This window comes from Ranitomeya variabilis, chromosome 1 (genome assembly GCF_051348905.1).
Source record: "Ranitomeya variabilis isolate aRanVar5 chromosome 1, aRanVar5.hap1, whole genome shotgun sequence".
NCBI classification, from domain to species: Eukaryota; Metazoa; Chordata; class Amphibia; order Anura; family Dendrobatidae; genus Ranitomeya; species Ranitomeya variabilis.
In genome coordinates, this window is record NC_135232.1 from 1,003,466,620 (window position 1) to 1,003,481,778 (window position 15,159).

At 31.3% G+C, this 15,159-nt stretch overlaps 19 non-coding genes across 19 annotated transcripts; all 19 read right to left on the reverse strand.

Moving 5' to 3' along the window:
• Window positions 1-193: 193 nt before the first annotated feature.
• Window positions 194-265, reverse strand: TRNAC-GCA (transfer RNA cysteine (anticodon GCA)). Its single transcript has one exon. It is a non-coding gene; the product is annotated as a tRNA-Cys (tRNA).
• A 446-nt stretch (window positions 266-711) lies between these two features.
• TRNAC-GCA (transfer RNA cysteine (anticodon GCA)) lies at window positions 712-783 on the reverse strand. Its single transcript has one exon. It is a non-coding gene; the product is annotated as a tRNA-Cys (tRNA).
• A 437-nt stretch (window positions 784-1,220) lies between these two features.
• TRNAC-GCA (transfer RNA cysteine (anticodon GCA)) lies at window positions 1,221-1,292 on the reverse strand. Its single transcript has one exon. It is a non-coding gene; the product is annotated as a tRNA-Cys (tRNA).
• Window positions 1,293-1,732: 440 nt separating this feature from the next.
• Window positions 1,733-1,804, reverse strand: TRNAC-GCA (transfer RNA cysteine (anticodon GCA)). The gene has a single exon. It is a non-coding gene; the product is annotated as a tRNA-Cys (tRNA).
• Window positions 1,805-2,762: 958 nt separating this feature from the next.
• On the reverse strand, window positions 2,763-2,834 carry TRNAC-GCA (transfer RNA cysteine (anticodon GCA)). The gene has a single exon. It is a non-coding gene; the product is annotated as a tRNA-Cys (tRNA).
• A 441-nt stretch (window positions 2,835-3,275) lies between these two features.
• On the reverse strand, window positions 3,276-3,347 carry TRNAC-GCA (transfer RNA cysteine (anticodon GCA)). The gene has a single exon. It is a non-coding gene; the product is annotated as a tRNA-Cys (tRNA).
• Window positions 3,348-5,321: 1,974 nt separating this feature from the next.
• TRNAC-GCA (transfer RNA cysteine (anticodon GCA)) lies at window positions 5,322-5,393 on the reverse strand. Its single transcript has one exon. It is a non-coding gene; the product is annotated as a tRNA-Cys (tRNA).
• Window positions 5,394-5,839: 446 nt separating this feature from the next.
• Window positions 5,840-5,911, reverse strand: TRNAC-GCA (transfer RNA cysteine (anticodon GCA)). The gene has a single exon. It is a non-coding gene; the product is annotated as a tRNA-Cys (tRNA).
• A 953-nt stretch (window positions 5,912-6,864) lies between these two features.
• TRNAC-GCA (transfer RNA cysteine (anticodon GCA)) lies at window positions 6,865-6,936 on the reverse strand. Its single transcript has one exon. It is a non-coding gene; the product is annotated as a tRNA-Cys (tRNA).
• A 440-nt stretch (window positions 6,937-7,376) lies between these two features.
• TRNAC-GCA (transfer RNA cysteine (anticodon GCA)) lies at window positions 7,377-7,448 on the reverse strand. Its single transcript has one exon. It is a non-coding gene; the product is annotated as a tRNA-Cys (tRNA).
• A 958-nt stretch (window positions 7,449-8,406) lies between these two features.
• TRNAC-GCA (transfer RNA cysteine (anticodon GCA)) lies at window positions 8,407-8,478 on the reverse strand. Its single transcript has one exon. It is a non-coding gene; the product is annotated as a tRNA-Cys (tRNA).
• A 436-nt stretch (window positions 8,479-8,914) lies between these two features.
• TRNAC-GCA (transfer RNA cysteine (anticodon GCA)) lies at window positions 8,915-8,986 on the reverse strand. The gene has a single exon. It is a non-coding gene; the product is annotated as a tRNA-Cys (tRNA).
• A 442-nt stretch (window positions 8,987-9,428) lies between these two features.
• On the reverse strand, window positions 9,429-9,500 carry TRNAC-GCA (transfer RNA cysteine (anticodon GCA)). Its single transcript has one exon. It is a non-coding gene; the product is annotated as a tRNA-Cys (tRNA).
• Window positions 9,501-10,454: 954 nt separating this feature from the next.
• On the reverse strand, window positions 10,455-10,526 carry TRNAC-GCA (transfer RNA cysteine (anticodon GCA)). Its single transcript has one exon. It is a non-coding gene; the product is annotated as a tRNA-Cys (tRNA).
• A 440-nt stretch (window positions 10,527-10,966) lies between these two features.
• On the reverse strand, window positions 10,967-11,038 carry TRNAC-GCA (transfer RNA cysteine (anticodon GCA)). The gene has a single exon. It is a non-coding gene; the product is annotated as a tRNA-Cys (tRNA).
• A 955-nt stretch (window positions 11,039-11,993) lies between these two features.
• On the reverse strand, window positions 11,994-12,065 carry TRNAC-GCA (transfer RNA cysteine (anticodon GCA)). The gene has a single exon. It is a non-coding gene; the product is annotated as a tRNA-Cys (tRNA).
• Window positions 12,066-13,019: 954 nt separating this feature from the next.
• Window positions 13,020-13,091, reverse strand: TRNAC-GCA (transfer RNA cysteine (anticodon GCA)). The gene has a single exon. It is a non-coding gene; the product is annotated as a tRNA-Cys (tRNA).
• Window positions 13,092-13,531: 440 nt separating this feature from the next.
• TRNAC-GCA (transfer RNA cysteine (anticodon GCA)) lies at window positions 13,532-13,603 on the reverse strand. The gene has a single exon. It is a non-coding gene; the product is annotated as a tRNA-Cys (tRNA).
• Window positions 13,604-14,558: 955 nt separating this feature from the next.
• On the reverse strand, window positions 14,559-14,630 carry TRNAC-GCA (transfer RNA cysteine (anticodon GCA)). The gene has a single exon. It is a non-coding gene; the product is annotated as a tRNA-Cys (tRNA).
• Between the last annotated feature and the right edge of the window lie 529 nt (window positions 14,631-15,159).

Here is a 15,159-nt window from a genome sequence, read left to right on the forward strand (position 1 = left end):
CTCAAGCATTTTCCAACATTTTTAAATTGTTTTCATATTAAGAAGGCACATCAACATGAACTTTTTGCTACATTTCTGAAATAGTATTTACATTAAGAAAGTACATAAACATGAATTCAACTTCATATAGTTCTAAAATTTCCATGAACATATAGGTAAAAAAGCATGTTTAATCTGTTGAAAAATTATCTGCAGGGGGCACTCGGAGTTGAACCAAGGACCTCTTGATCTGCAGTCAAATGCTCTACCACTGAGCTATACCCCCTACATTTGGAAAACACACCCTCTTTTTTTTTTTTTTTTTTTTTTTAACGTAAAAACTGAAATATTTTTGCACAGTTTATATCGTGGTGACTTTTTTTATGATAATGTGCATTTTACTTTGCTAAACAGATTTCATTAACTCAAAAAGTACAAAGAAACACTAAGGTATTTTTATTTTACAACTCATTTCTGGGGATTAGAGTCTTCCAATGTGCCATATGTATCTTTTGTCGATTTCTTTTCAGACAAAATTTCTCAAGCATTTTCCAACATTTTTAAATTGTTTTCATATTAAGAAGGCACATCAACATGAACTTTTTGCTACATTTCTGAAATAGTATTCACATTAAGAGAGTACATAAAAATGAATTCAACTTCATATGGTTCTAAAATTTCCATGAACATATAGGTAAAAAAGCATGTTTAATCTGTTGAAAAAGTATCTGGAGGGGGCACTCGGAGTTGAACCAAGGACCTCTTGATCTGCAGTCAAATGCTCTACCACTGAGCTATACCCCCTACATTTGGAAAACGCACCCTCTTTTTTTTTTTTTTTACGTAAAAACTGAAATATTTTTGCGCAGTTTATATCGTGGTGACTTTTTTTATGATAATGTGCATTTTACTTTGCTAAACAGATTTCATTAATTCAAAAAGTACAAAGAAACACTAAGGTATTTTTATTTTACAAGTCATTTCTGGGGATTAGAGTCTTCCAATGTGCCATATGTATCTTTTGTCGATTTCTTTTCAGACAAAATTTCTCAAGCATTTTCCAACATTTTTAAATTGTTTTCATATTAAGAAGGCACATCAACATGAACTTTTTGCTACATTTCTGAAATAGTATTCACATTAAGAAAGTACATAAACATGAATTCAACTTCATATAGTTCTAAAATTTCCATGAACATATAGGTAAAAAAGCATGTTTAATCTGTTGAAAAAGTATCTGGAGGGGGCACTCGGAGTTGAACCAAGGACCTCTTGATCTGCAGTCAAATGCTCTACCACTGAGCTATACCCCCTACATTTGGAAAGCACATCCTCTGTTTTTTTTTTTTTTACATAAAACCTGAAATATTTTTGCACAGTTTTATATCGTGGTGACTTTTTTTTACGATGATGTGCATTTTACTTTGCTAAACAGATTTCATTAATTCAAAAAGTACAAAGAAACACTAAGGTATTTTTATTTTACAAGTCATTTCTGGGGATTAGAGTCTTCCAATGTGCCATATGTATCTTTTGTCGATTTCTTTTCAGACAAAATTTCTCAAGCATTTTCCAACATTTTTAAATTGTTTTCATATTAAGAAGGCACATCAACATGAACTTTTTGCTACATTTCTGAAATAGTATTTACATTAAGAAAGTACATAAACATGAATTCAACTTCATATAGTTCTAAAATTTCCATGAACATATAGGTAAAAAAGCATGTTTAATCTGTTGAAAAATTATCTGGAGGGGGCACTCGGAGTTGAACCAAGGACCTCTTGATCTGCAGTCAAATGCTCTACCACTGAGCTATACCCCCTACATTTGGAAAACACACCCTCTTTTTTTTTTTTTTTTACGTAAAAACTGAAATATTTTTGCACAGTTTATATCGTGGTGAATTTTTTTATGATAATGTGCATTTTACTTTGCTAAACGGATTTCATTACCTCAAAAAGTGCAAAGAAACACTAAGGTATTTTTATTTTACAACTCATTTCTGGGGATTAGAGTCTTCCAATGTGCCATATGTATCTTTTGTCGATTTCTTTTCAGACAAAATTTCTCAAGCATTTTCCAACATTTTTAAATTGTTTTCATATTAAGAAGGCACATCAACATGAACTTTTTGCTACATTTCTGAAATAGTATTCACATTAAGAAAGTACATAAACATGAATTCAACTTCATATGGTTCTAAAATTTCCATGAACATATAGGTAAAAAAGCATGTTTAATCTGTTGAAAAAGTATCTGGAGGGGGCACTTGGAGTTGAACCAAGGACCTCTTGATCTGCAGTCAAATGCTCAACCACTGAGCTATACCCCCTACATTTGGAAAGCACATCCTCCTTTTTTTTTTTTTTTTTTTTTTTACATAAAACCTGAAATATTTTTGCACAGTTTTATATCGTGGTGACTTTTTTTTACGATGATGTGCATTTTACTTTGCTAAACAGATTTAATTAATTCAAAAAGTACAAAGAAACACTAAGGTATTTTTATTTTACAAGTCATTTCTGGGGATTAGAGTCTTCCAATGTGCCATATGTATCTTTTGTCGATTTCTTTTCAGACAAAATTTCTCAAGCATTTTCCAACATTTTTAAATTGTTTTCATATTAAGAAGGCACATCAACATGAACTTTTTGCTACATTTCTGAAATAGTATTTACATTAAGAAAATACATAAACATGAATTCAACTTCATATAGTTCTAAAATTTCCATGAACATAAAGGTAAAAAAGCATGTTTAATCTGTTGAAAAATTATCTGGAGGGGGCACTCGGAGTTGAACCAAGGACCTCTTGATCTGCAGTCAAATGCTCTACCACTGAGCTATACCCCCTACATTTGGAAAACACACCCTCTTTTTTTTTTTTTTTTTTTACGTAAAAACTGAAATATTTTTGCACAGTTTATATCGTGGTGAATTTTTTTATGATAATGTGCATCTTACTTTGCTAAACGGATTTCATTACCTCAAAAAGTGCAAAGAAACACTAAGGTATTTTTATTTTACAACTCGTTTCTGGGGATTAGAGTCTTCCAATGTGCCATATGTATCTTTTGTCGATTTCTTTTCAGACAAAATTTCTCAAGCATTTTCCAACATTTTTAAATTGTTTTCATATTAAGAAGGCACATCAACATGAACTTTTTGCTACATTTCTGAAATAGTATTCACATTAAGAAAGTACATAAACATGAATTCAACTTCATATGGTTCTAAAATTTCCATGAACATATAGGTAAAAAAGCATGTTTAATCTGTTGAAAAAGTATCTGGAGGGGGCACTCGGAGTTGAACCAAGGACCTCTTGATCTGCAGTCAAATGCTCTACCACTGAGCTATACCCCCTACATTTGGAAAACACACCCTCTTTTTTTTTTTAACGTAAAAACTGAAATATTTTTGCGCAGTTTATATCATGGTGACTTTTTTTATGATAATGTGCATTTTACTTTGCTAAACAGATTTCATTCATTCAAAAAGTACAAAGAAACACTAAGGTACTTTTATTTTACAACTCATTTCTGGGGATTAGAGTCTTCCAATGTGCCATATGTATCTTTTGTCGATTTCTTTTCAGACAAAATTTCTCAAGCATTTTCCAACATTTTTAAATTGTTTTCATATTAAGAAGGCACATCAACATGAACTTTTTGCTACATTTCTGAAATAGTATTCACATTAAGAAAGTACATAAACATGAATTCAACTTCATATGGTTCTAAAATTTCCATGAACATATAGGTAAAAAAGCATGTTTAATCTGTTGAAAAAGTATCTGGAGGGGGCACTCGGAGTTGAACCAAGGACCTCTTAATCTGCAGTCAGATGCTCAACCACCGAGCTATACCCCCTACTTTTGGAAAGCACACCCTCTTTTTTTTTTTTTTTTACATACAACCTGAAATATTTTTGCACAGTTTTATATCGTGGTGACTTTTTTTTACGATGATGTGCATTTTACTTTGCTAAACAGATTTCATTAATTCAAAAAGTACAAAGAAACACTAAGGTACTTTTATTTTACAACTCATTTCTGGGGATTAGAGTCTTCCAATGTGCCATATGTATCTTTTGTCGATTTCTTTTCAGACAAAATTTCTCAAGCATTTTCCAACATTTTTTAATTGTTTTCATATTAACAAGGCACATCAACATGAACTTTTTGCTACATTTCTGAAATAGTATTCACATTAAGAAAGTACATAAAAATGAATTCAACTTCATATGGTTATAAAAGTTCCATGAACATATAGGTAAAAAAGCATGTTTAATCTGTTGAAAAAGTATCTGGAGGGGGCACTTGGAGTTGAACCAAGGACCTCTTGATCTGCAGTCAAATGCTCAACCACCGAGCTATACCCCCTACATTTGGAAAGCACATCCTGCTTTTTTTTTTTTTTTTTTTTTTTACATAAAACCTGAAATATTTTTGCACAGTTTTATATCGTGGTGACTTTTTTTATGATAATGTGCATTTTACTTTGCTAAACGAATTTCATTACCTCAAAAAGTGCAAAGAAACACTAAGGTATTTTTATTTTACAACTCATTTCTGGGGATTAGAGTCTTCCAATGTGCCATATGTATCTTTTGTCGATTTCTTTTCAGACAAAATTTCTCAAGCATTTTCCAACATTTTTTAATTGTTTTCATATTAAGAAGGCACATCAACATGAACTTTTTGCTACATTTCTGAAATAGTATTCACATTAAGAGAGTACATAAAAATGAATTCAACTTCATATGGTTCTAAAATTTCCATGAACATATAGGTAAAAAAGCATGTTTAATCTGTTGAAAAAGTATCTGGAGGGGGCACTCGGAGTTGAACCAAGGACCTCTTGATCTGCAGTCAAATGCTCTACCACTGAGATATACCCCCTACATTTGGAAAACACACACTCTTTTTTTTTTTTTTTACGTAAAAACTGAAATATTTTTGCGCAGTTTATATCATGGTGACTTTTTTTATGATAATGTGCATTTTACTTTGCTAAACAGATTTCATTAATTCAAAAAGTACAAAGAAACACTAAGGTACTTTTATTTTACAACTTATTTCTGGGGATTAGAGTCTTCCAATGTGCCATATGTATCTTTTGTCGATTTCTTTTCAGACAAAATTTCTCAAGCATTTTCCAACATTTTTAAATTGTTTTCATATTAAGAAGGCACATCAACATGAACTTTTTGCTACATTTCTGAAATAGTATTTACATTAAGAAAGTACATAAACATGAATTCAACTTCATATAGTTCTAAAATTTCCATGAACATATAGGTAAAAAAGCATGTTTAATCTGTTGAAAAATTATCTGGAGGGGGCACTCGGAGTTGAACCAAGGACCTCTTGATCTGCAGTCAAATGCTCTACCACTGAGCTATACCCCCTACATTTGGAAAACACACCCTCTTTTTTTTTTTTTTTTTTTTTTTTACGTAAAAACTGAAATATTTTTGCACAGTTTATATCGTGGTGAATTTTTTTATGATAATGTGCATTTTACTTTGTCAAACGGATTTCATTAACTCAAAAAGTGCAATGAAACACTAAGGTATTTTTATTTTACAACTCATTTCTGGGGATTAGAGTCTTCCAATGTGCCATATGTATCTTTTGTCGATTTCTTTTCAGACAAAATTTCTCAAGCATTTTCCAACATTTTTAAATTGTTTTCATATTAAGAAGGCACATCAACATGAACTTTTTGCTACATTTCTGAAATAGTATTCACATTAAGAAAGTACATAAAAATGAATTCAACTTCATATGGTTCTAAAATTTCCATGAACATATAGGTAAAAAAGCATGTTTAATCTGTTGAAAAAGTATCTGGAGGGGGCACTCGGAGTTGAACCAAGGACCTCTTGATCTGCAGTCAAATGCTCTACCACTGAGCTATACCCCCTACATTTGGAAAACACTCCCTCTTTTTTTTTTTTTTACGTAAAACCTGAAATATTTTTGCACAGTTTTATATCATGGTGACTTTTTTTTACGATGATTTGCATTTTACTTTGCTAAACAGATTTCATTAATTCAAAAAGTACAAAGAAACACTAAGGTATTTTTATTTTACAAGTCATTTCTGGGGATTAGAGTCTTCCAATGTGCCATATGTATCTTTTGTCGATTTCTTTTCAGACAAAATTTCTCAAGCATTTTCCAACATTTTTAAATTGTTTTCATATTAAGAAGGCACATCAACATGAACTTTTTGCTACATTTCTGAAATAGTATTTACATTAAGAAAGTACATAAACATGAATTCAACTTCATATAGTTCTAAAATTTCCATGAACATATAGGTAAAAAAGCATGTTTAATCTGTTGAAAAATTATCTGGAGGGGGCACTCGGAGTTGAACCAAGGACCTCTTGATCTGCAGTTCAATGCTCTACCACTGAGCTATGCCCCCTACATTTGGAAAACACACCCTCTTTTTTTTTTTTTTTTTTTTAACGTAAAAACTGAAATATTTTTGCACAGTTTATATCGTGGTGACTTTTTTTATGATAATGTGCATTTTACTTTGCTAAACAGATTTCATTAACTCAAAAAGTGCAAAGAAACACCAAGGTATTTTTATTTTACAACTCATTTCTGGGGATTAGAGTCTTCCACTGTGCCATATGTATCTTTTGTCGATTTCTTTTCAGACAAAATTTCTCAAGCATTTTCCAACATTTTTAAATTGTTTTCATATTAAGAAGGCACATCAACATGAACTTTTTGCTACATTTCTGAAATAGTATTCACATTAAGAGAGTACATAAAAATGAATTCAACTTCATATGGTTCTAAAATTTCCATGAACATATAGGTAAAAAAGCATGTTTAATCTGTTGAAAAAGTATCTGGAGGGGGCACTCGGAGTTGAACCAAGGACCTCTTGATCTGCAGTCAAATGCTCTACCACTGAGCTATACCCCCTACATTTGGAAAACACACACTCCTTTTTTTTTTTTTTTTTACGTAAAAACTGAAATATTTTTGCGCAGTTTATATCATGGTGACTTTTTTTATGATAATGTGCATTTTACTTTGCTAAACAGATTTCATTAATTCAAAAAGTACAAAGAAACACTAAGGTACTTTTATTTTACAACTCATTTCTGGGGATTAGAGTCTTCCAATGTGCCGTATGTATCTTTTGTCGATTTCTTTTCAGACAAAATTTCTCAAGCATTTTCCAACATTTTTAAATTGTTTTCATATTAAGAAGGCACATCAACATGAACTTTTTGCTACATTTCTGAAATAGTATTCACATTAAGAAAGTACATAAACATGAATTCAACTTCATATGGTTCTAAAATTTCCATGAACATATAGGTAAAAAAGCATGTTTAATCTGTTGAAAAAGTATCTGGAGGGGGCACTCGGAGTTGAACCAAGGACCTCTTGATCTGCAGTCAAATGCTCTACCACTGAGCTATACCCCCTACATTTGGAAAACACACCCTCTTTTTTTTTTTTTTTTTTTTTTTTAACGTAAAAACTGAAATATTTTTGCACAGTTTATATCGTGGTGACTTTTTTTATGATAATGTGCATTTTACTTTGCTAAACAGATTTCATTAACTCAAAAAGTACAAAGAAACACTAAGGTATTTTTATTTTACAACTCATTTCTGGGGATTAGAGTCTTCCAATGTGCCATATGTATCTTTTGTCGATTTCTTTTCAGACAAAATTTCTCAAGCATTTTCCAACATTTTTTAATTGTTTTCATATTAAGAAGGCACATCAACATGAACTTTCTGCTACATTTCTGAAATAGTATTCACATTAAGAGAGTACATAAAAATGAATTCAACTTCATATGGTTCTAAAATTTCCATGAACATATAGGTAAAAAAGCATGTTTAATCTGTTGAAAAAGTATCTGGAGGGGGCACTCGGAGTTGAACCAAGGACCTCTTGATCTGCAGTCAAATGCTCTACCACTGAGATATACCCCCTACATTTGGAAAACACACACTCTTTTTTTTTTTTTTTTTACGTAAAAACTGAAATATTTTTGCGCAGTTTATATCATGGTGACTTTTTTTATGATAATGTGCATTTTACTTTGCTAAACAGATTTCATTAATTCAAAAAGTACAAAGAAACACTAAGGTACTTTTATTTTATAACTTATTTCTGGGGATTAGAGTCTTCCAATGTGCCATATGTATCTTTTGTCGATTTCTTTTCAGACAAAATTTCTCAAGCATTTTCCAACATTTTTAAATTGTTTTCATATTAAGAAGGCACATCAACATGAACTTTTTGCTACATTTCTGAAATAGTATTCACATTAAGAAAGTACATAAACATGAATTCAACTTCATATGGTTCTAAAATTTCCATGAACATATAGGTAAAAAAGCATGTTTAATCTGTTGAAAAAGTATCTGGAGGGGGCACTCGGAGTTGAACCAAGGACCTCTTGATCTGCAGTCAAATGCTCTACCACTGAGCTATACCCCCTACATTTGGAAAACACACCCTCTTTTTTTTTTTTTTACGTAAAAACTGAAATATTTTTGCGCAGTTTATATCGTGGTGACTTTTTTTATGATAATGTGCATTTTACTTTGCTAAACAGATTTCATTAATTCAAAAAGTACAAAGAAACACTAAGGTATTTTTATTTTACAAGTCATTTCTGGGGATTAGAGTCTTCCAATGTGCCATATGTATCTTTTGTCGATTTCTTTTCAGACAAAATTTCTCAAGCATTTTCCAACATTTTTAAATTGTTTTCATGTTAAGAAGGCACATCAACATGAACTTTTTGCTACATTTCTGAAATAGTATTTACATTAAGAAAGTACATAAACATGAATTCAACTTCATATAGTTCTAAAATTTCCATGAACATATAGGTAAAAAAGCATGTTTAATCTGTTGAAAAAGTATCTGGAGGGGGCACTCGGAGTTGAACCAAGGACCTCTTGATCTGCAGTCAAATGCTCTACCACTGAGCTATACCCCCTACATTTGGAAAACACACCCTCTTTTTTTTTTTTTTTTTTTTACGTAAAAACTGAAATATTTTTGCACAGTTTATATCGTGGTGAATTTTTTAATGATAATGTGCATTTTACTTTGTCAAACGGATTTCATTAACTCAAAAAGTGCAAAGAAACACTAAGGTATTTTTATTTTACAACTCATTTCTGGGGATTAGAGTCTTCCAATGTGCCATATGTATCTTTTGTCGATTTCTTTTCAGACAAAATTTCTCAAGCATTTTCCAACATTTTTAAATTGTTTTCATATTAAGAAGGCACATCAACATGAACTTTTTGCTACATTTCTGAAATAGTATTCACATTAAGAAAGTACATAAAAATGAATTCAACTTCATATGGTTCTAAAATTTCCATGAACATATAGGTAAAAAAGCATGTTTAATCTGTTGAAAAAGTATCTGGAGGGGGCACTCGGAGTTGAACCAAGGACCTCTTGATCTGCAGTCAAATGCTCTACCACTGAGCTATACCCCCTACATTTGGAAAACACTCCCTCTTTTTTTTTTTTTTACGTAAAACCTGAAATATTTTTGCACAGTTTTATATCATGGTGACTTTTTTTTACGATGATGTGCATTTTACTTTGCTAAACAGATTTCATTAATTCAAAAAGTACAAAGAAACACTAAGGTATTTTTATTTTACAAGTCATTTCTGGGGATTAGAGTCTTCCAATGTGCCATATGTATCTTTTGTCGATTTCTTTTCAGACAAAATTTCTCAAGCATTTTCCAACATTTTTAAATTGTTTTCACATTAAGAAGGCACATCAACATGAACTTTTTGCTACATTTCTGAAATAGTATTTACATTAAGAAAGTACATAAACATGAATTCAACTTCATATAGTTCTAAAATTTCCATGAACATATAGGTAAAAAAGCATGTTTAATCTGTTGAAAAATTATCTGGAGGGGGCACTCGGAGTTGAACCAAGGACCTCTTGATCTGCAGTTCAATGCTCTACCACTGAGCTATGCCCCCTACATTTGGAAAACACACCCTCTTTTTTTTTTTTTTTTTTTTTAACGTAAAAACTGAAATATTTTTGCACAGTTTATATCGTGGTGACTTTTTTTATGATAATGTGCATTTTACTTTGCTAAACAGATTTCATTAACTCAAAAAGTGCAAAGAAACACCAAGGTATTTTTATTTTACAACTCATTTCTGGGGATTAGAGTCTTCCACTGTGCCATATGTATCTTTTGTCGATTTCTTTTCAGACAAAATTTCTCAAGCATTTTCCAACATTTTTAAATTGTTTTCATATTAAGAAGGCACATCAACATGAACTTTTTGCTACATTTCTGAAATAGTATTCACATTAAGAGAGTACATAAAAATGAATTCAACTTCATATGGTTCTAAAATTTCCATGAACATATAGGTAAAAAAGCATGTTTAATCTGTTGAAAAAGTATCTGGAGGGGGCACTCGGAGTTGAACCAAGGACCTCTTGATCTGCAGTCAAATGCTCTACCACTGAGCTATACCCCCTACTTTTGGAAAACACACACTCCTTTTTTTTTTTTTTTTTACGTAAAAACTGAAATATTTTTGCGCAGTTTATATCATGGTGACTTTTTTTATGATAATGTGCATTTTACTTTGCTAAACAGATTTCATTAATTCAAAAAGTACAAAGAAACACTAAGGTACTTTTATTTTACAACTCATTTCTGGGGATTAGAGTCTTCCAATGTGCCGTATGTATCTTTTGTCGATTTCTTTTCAGACAAAATTTCTCAAGCATTTTCCAACATTTTTAAATTGTTTTCATATTAAGAAGGCACATCAACATGAACTTTTTGCTACATTTCTGAAATAGTATTCACATTAAGAAAGTACATAAACATGAATTCAACTTCATATGGTTCTAAAATTTCCATGAACATATAGGTAAAAAAGCATGTTTAATCTGTTGAAAAAGTATCTGGAGGGGGCACTCGGAGTTGAACCAAGGACCTCTTGATCTGCAGTCAAATGCTCTACCACTGAGCTATACCCCCTACATTTGGAAAACACACCCTCTTTTTTTTTTTTTTTTTTTTTAACGTAAAAACTGAAATATTTTTGCACAGTTTATATCGTGGTGACTTTTTTTATGATAATGTGCATTTTACTTTGCTAAACAGATTTCATTAACTCAAAAAGTACAAAGAAACACTAAGGTATTTTTATTTTACAACTCATTTCTGGGGATTAGAGTCTTCCAATGTGCCATATGTATCTTTTGTCGATTTCTTTTCAGACAAAATTTCTCAAGCATTTTCCAACATTTTTTAATTGTTTTCATATTAAGAAGGCACATCAACATGAACTTTTTGCTATATTTCTGAAATAGTATTCACATTAAGAGAGTACATAAAAATGAATTCAACTTCATATGGTTCTAAAATTTCCATGAACATATAGCTAAAAAAGCATGTTTAATCTGTTGAAAAAGTATCTGGAGGGGGCACTCGGAGTTGAACCAAGGACCTCTTGATCTGCAGTCAAATGCTCTACCACTGAGATATACCCCCTACATTTGGAAAACACACACTCCTTTTTTTTTTTTTTTTACGTAAAAACTGAAATATTTTTGCGCAGTTTATATCATGGTGACTTTTTTTATGATAATGTGCATTTTACTTTGCTAAACAGATTTCATTAATTCAAAAAGTACAAAGAAACACTAAGGTACTTTTATTTTACAACTTATTTCTGGGGATTAGAGTCTTCCAATGTGCCATATGTATCTTTTGTCGATTTCTTTTCAGACAAAATTTCTCAAGCATTTTCCAACATTTTTAAATTGTTTTCATATTAAGAAGGCACATCAACATGAACTTTTTGCTACATTTCTGAAATAGTATTCACATTAAGAAAGTACATAAACATGAATTCAACTTCATATGGTTCTAAAATTTCCATGAACATATAGGTAAAAAAGCATGTTTAATCTGTTGAAAAAGTATCTGGAGGGGGCACTCGGAGTTGAACCAAGGACCTCTTGATCTGCAGTCAAATGCTCTACCACTGAGCTATACCCCCTACATTTGGAAAACACTCCCTCTTTTTTTTTTTTTTACGTAAAACCTGAAATATTTTTGCACAGTTTTATATCATGGTGACTTTTTTTTACGATGATGTGCATTTTACTTTGCTAAACAGATTTCATTAATTCAAAAAGTACAAAGAAACACTAAGGTATTTTTATTTTACAAGTCATTTCTGGGGATTAGAGTCTTCCAATGTGCCATATGTATCTTTTGTCGATTTCTTTTCAGACAAAATTTCTCAAGCATTTTCCAACATTTTTAAATTGTTTTCACATTAAGAAGGCACATCAACATGAACTTTTTGCTACATTTCTGAAATAGTATTTACATTAAGAAAGTACATAAACATGAATTCAACTTCATATAGTTCTAAAATTTCCTTGAACATATAGGTAAAAAAGCATGTTTAATCTGTTGAAAAATTATCTGGAGGGGGCACTCGGAGTTGAACCAAGGACCTCTTGATCTGCAGTTCAATGCTCTACCACTGAGCTATGCCCCCTACATTTGGAAAACACACCCTCTTTTTTTTTTTTTTTTTTTTTAACGTAAAAACTGAAATATTTTTGCACAGTTTATATCGTGGTGACTTTTTTTATGATAATGTGCATTTTACTTTGCTAAACAGATTTCATTAACTCAAAAAGTGCAAAGAAACACCAAGGTATTTTTATTTTACAACTCATTTCTGGGGATTAGAGTCTTCCACTGTGCCATATGTATCTTTTGTCGATTTCTTTTCAGACAAAATTTCTCAAGCATTTTCCAACATTTTTAAATTGTTTTCATATTAAGAAGGCACATCAACATGAACTTTTTGCTACATTTCTGAAATAGTATTCACATTAAGAGAGTACATAAAAATGAATTCAACTTCATATGGTTCTAAAATTTCCATGAACATATAGGTAAAAAAGCATGTTTAATCTGTTGAAAAAGTATCTGGAGGGGGCACTCGGAGTTGAACCAAGGACCTCTTGATCTGCAGTCAAATGCTCTACCACTGAGCTATACCCCCTACTTTTGGAAAACACACACTCCTTTTTTTTTTTTTTTTTACGTAAAAACTGAAATATTTTTGCGCAGTTTATATCATGGTGACTTTTTTTATGATAATGTGCATTTTACTTTGCTAAACAGATTTCATTAATTCAAAAAGTACAAAGAAACACTAAGGTACTTTTATTTTACAACTCATTTCTGGGGATTAGAGTCTTCCAATGTGCCGTATGTATCTTTTGTCGATTTCTTTTCAGACAAAATTTCTCAAGCATTTTCCAACATTTTTAAATTGTTTTCATATTAAGAAGGCACATCAACATGAACTTTTTGCTACATTTCTGAAATAGTATTCACATTAAGAAAGTACATAAACATGAATTCAACTTCATATGGTTCTAAAATTTCCATGAACATATAGGTAAAAAAGCATGTTTAATCTGTTGAAAAAGTATCTGGAGGGGGCACTCGGAGTTGAACCAAGGACCTCTTGATCTGCAGTCAAATGCTCTACCACTGAGCTATACCCCCTACATTTGGAAAACACACCCTCTTTTTTTTTTTTTTTTTTTTTAACGTAAAAACTGAAATATTTTTGCACAGTTTATATCGTGGTGACTTTTTTTATGATAATGTGCATTTTACTTTGCTAAACAGATTTCATTAACTCAAAAAGTACAAAGAAACACTAAGGTATTTTTATTTTACAACTCATTTCTGGGGATTAGAGTCTTCCAATGTGCCATATGTATCTTTTGTCGATTTCTTTTCAGACAAAATTTCTCAAGCATTTTCCAACATTTTTTAATTGTTTTCATATTAAGAAGGCACATCAACATGAACTTTTTGCTATATTTCTGAAATAGTATTCACATTAAGAGAGTACATAAAAATGAATTCAACTTCATATGGTTCTAAAATTTCCATGAACATATAGCTAAAAAAGCATGTTTAATCTGTTGAAAAAGTATCTGGAGGGGGCACTCGGAGTTGAACCAAGGACCTCTTGATCTGCAGTCAAATGCTCTACCACTGAGATATACCCCCTACATTTGGAAAACACACACTCCTTTTTTTTTTTTTTTTACGTAAAAACTGAAATATTTTTGCGCAGTTTATATCATGGTGACTTTTTTTATGATAATGTGCATTTTACTTTGCTAAACAGATTTCATTAATTCAAAAAGTACAAAGAAACACTAAGGTACTTTTATTTTACAACTTATTTCTGGGGATTAGAGTCTTCCAATGTGCCATATGTATCTTTTGTCGATTTCTTTTCAGACAAAATTTCTCAAGCATTTTCCAACATTTTTAAATTGTTTTCATATTAAGAAGGCACATCAACATGAACTTTTTGCTACATTTCTGAAATAGTATTCACATTAAGAAAGTACATAAACATGAATTCAACTTCATATGGTTCTAAAATTTCCATGAACATATAGGTAAAAAAGCATGTTTAATCTGTTGAAAAAGTATCTGGAGGGGGCACTCGGAGTTGAACCAAGGACCTCTTGATCTGCAGTCAAATGCTCTACCACTGAGCTATACCCCCTACATTTGGAAAACACACCCTCTTTTTTTTTTTTTACGTAAAAACTGAAATATTTTTGCGCAGTTTATATCGTGGTGACTTTTTTTATGATAATGTGCATTTTACTTTGCTAAACAGATTTCATTAACTCAAAAAGTACAAAGAAACACCAAGGTATTTTTATTTTACAACTCATTTCTGGGGATTAGAGTCTTCCACTGTGCCATATGTATCTTTTGTCGATTTCTTTTCAGACAAAATTTCTCAAGCATTTTCCAACATTTTTAAATTGTTTTCATATTAAGAAGGTACATCAACATGAACTTTTTGCTACATTTCTGAAATAGTATTCACATTAAGAGAGTACATAAAAATGAATTCAACTTCATATGGTTCTAAAATTTCCATGAACATATAGGTAAAAAAGCATGTTTAATCTGTTGAAAAAGTATCTGGAGTGGGCACTCGGAGTTGAACCAAGGACCTCTTGATCTGCAGTCAAATGCTCTACCACTGAGCTATAACCCCTACATTTGGAAAACACACACTC